Here is a 2,512-nt window from a genome sequence, read left to right on the forward strand (position 1 = left end):
TTTTTATAAAAGTTCTGAAACATTCGTTGGAAACATAAAAAATTCCAAAAGAAAAGAGAAAAAGGAAAAAGGAAAAAGGAATGAAAATGTGAAATAAAAATGAAAAAGTGATGTAAAATAAAACATTGGTCCAGGAACCTTATAGAAGGTTCCTCAAACCGGAAAAAACCGGCTAGAAACATCCATAGAAGGTTCCCAAAACCGGCATAGTTGGAACGCTTAACAGGCCGACCCATGCACGACGGCTCGGTCGATAACCCTGTGCGGTACCCGCACTGTTTGCCGCAGAGAGCGGCAAATAGGGTTTTCCGAGTACCACATGCCGACTGGCTTCCGGCGACACATGGCGACGAAGACCAAGGAAGGTCTGAAGTACAAAGCTATCAGCAAACTGGCCCTGATCGACCAGCTTTTTCGCTCGCTCGTAGCCCTTTCCACCCGAGCCCGACCAAGCAGGCCCGAAATGAATACTAGTCGAGACGAGATGTAAATTTGGGCCCAAAGCAATGACCGGGCCGAGCCAGTTTTGGCCTAGTCAAGCTCAGTGGTAAGAAGAGGCCCAGCCCAACGCAGGCTCCAACTCTATAGCTAGGGCAGATAGAATGTGAGAGACGCACCGACCATAGGTGTCTTGGACCATGAGCCCCCATGTATTTGGTCTCTCCTGACGCCATCGCCACTATCTCTCAGTGAGTTTATGATGATGGCGGTGACCTCGGTGGAAAGTGCTGGAAATCCGCCACATGGTGTAGGCTATACCTATGGCTAGGAAGAGGTAAAATAAAAACCATGCAAAGAAAGTCTGGGGAGGCAACGAAACACACTAGGGTAGGCATTGAAAAAATCATACACGTCGTTTGCAATCTGTAGCATGTGCAGATCGGAAGAGTCACTAGGGCTCAACTCATCGAGAAGGGCAAGGTCCAAATCTTCCGGCAAACCCCTATCAATCACACACCTAATAGTGAGCCAATGTCGCTCAAAAAAGTGCTGACCAAGTATAGTTTAATCTACAGTCTTGTGATTGTGGATTCTTTCTGAGATTTGGCGAATAAACACGCTGCTTCGGTTAGAGCTACCATAGCTTCCTGACTGACATTTTCTACAACCGAATCTGGGCGTGGAACGGGTAGGAAATGCCTGACATCAATGTTGAGCTCAGGCAGCAGCCTCCACCGTGTTGACAGCGTACTTGTCCTTACACCCATGCTTATGTCGACTTTCTGCAAGATAGACAGTAAAACATCATCCGTCAACGCGCACAACCTATCTTCCTCCTTTGGCTGGTGCATAGAGAAATATGGATCCATCAGTTAACAAAAATAATGGGTAAAAACAAACAGTACCAAGAGACCCAAACTAGTACAAAGTTAGCCCAAAGCTCACAAAAGCATGAATTTGCACCTCATATGACTGAGTCCCCCAAATATATCACTACTCCCAGTCAAGTGTCATTCCCCTTCCAATAAACCTTCCCGCAGGGTTCTGACGACGCATTGTTCCTGATGCCATCCAAGCCGGGGCCCGATGTGAATGCGGCGGATAATTCGACGCTAGTCAAAACAAGAACTGCCCCAAACCCTTAAGAGAATTGTACTGTTAATAAGGGTTGATCCCTGCTTTCTTTGATTACGCTGTTCATCAATGAGAGCTACCCTGTTTTGATTACAATCAACTATTCATTCCGTTGGATTTCTAACACCTTATTAGCACGCTCTTGCAAAGAAAGAGAAATGGCCATCCACCGAACCACTGCATCAACGGAGAGTACAAGAAATGGACGGCAAACAGGAAAAGGCTATGTGATGGGATCATTTTGATTCTCACCGCTGCCTTCTCCGCCATGCGGGACTCCATCCCCTCGGCTCCTCATGGCGATGCAGATGTGGTGATCCCCCGACCCTCGGTGGCGCGCAGAGGCCGTCCGGCGCGGCTGCCCTCTTCCGGCGGCGGTAGATGCGGAGTTCTCGGAAGAGAATCTCGATCTGAAACCACGAGAGCTGAGCTAAGGAACATATTTTCGGCTACGTGGGCTGGCAGCCCAGCTCACAAGGTTTAGCCTCGTAGTAGGTACAGAAATAAGCAAAAAGGTCATGTAGCTTGGATTTCACAATATGTAAAATTATTATGAACCGCTCAATAAAATTGTAAAATTATTTTGAGGCCTTCAGGTCTTCACATATTTCATAAGTACACATACTTATGAATTATGGGTATTTTTTAGAGCACGCAAATTGCATACCATAGCTTTATGAAAGAGAGAATTTGCAAGTTCGACTCCCCGAGTGGAGGAATAGATAATGTTGAGGAACGTTGCAGAAAATTAAAAATTTTCCTACGGTTTCACCAAAATCCATCTATGAGTTCATCTAAGCAACGAGTCATGGGAGAGAGATTGCATCTACATACCACTTGTAGATCGCGTGCGGAAGCGTTCAAGGGAACGGGGATGATGGAGTCGTACTCGCCGTGATCCAAATCACCGATGACCAAGTGCTGAACGAACAGCACC

General features: G+C 46.7%; 1 long non-coding RNA gene across 1 annotated transcript; it reads right to left on the minus strand.

Annotated features, from left to right (window-relative positions):
* Positions 1–803: 803 nt before the first annotated feature.
* On the minus strand, positions 804–2,085 carry LOC123085096 (uncharacterized). Its single transcript, XR_006439584.1, has 2 exons — positions 1,828–2,085; positions 804–1,223 (listed from the first exon to the last, which is right to left on the minus strand). It is a non-coding gene; the product is annotated as an uncharacterized lncRNA (long non-coding RNA).
* Between the last annotated feature and the right edge of the window lie 427 nt (positions 2,086–2,512).

This window comes from Triticum aestivum, chromosome 1B (assembly GCF_018294505.1).
Source record: "Triticum aestivum cultivar Chinese Spring chromosome 1B, IWGSC CS RefSeq v2.1, whole genome shotgun sequence".
NCBI lineage: Eukaryota > Viridiplantae > Streptophyta > Magnoliopsida > Poales > Poaceae > Triticum > Triticum aestivum.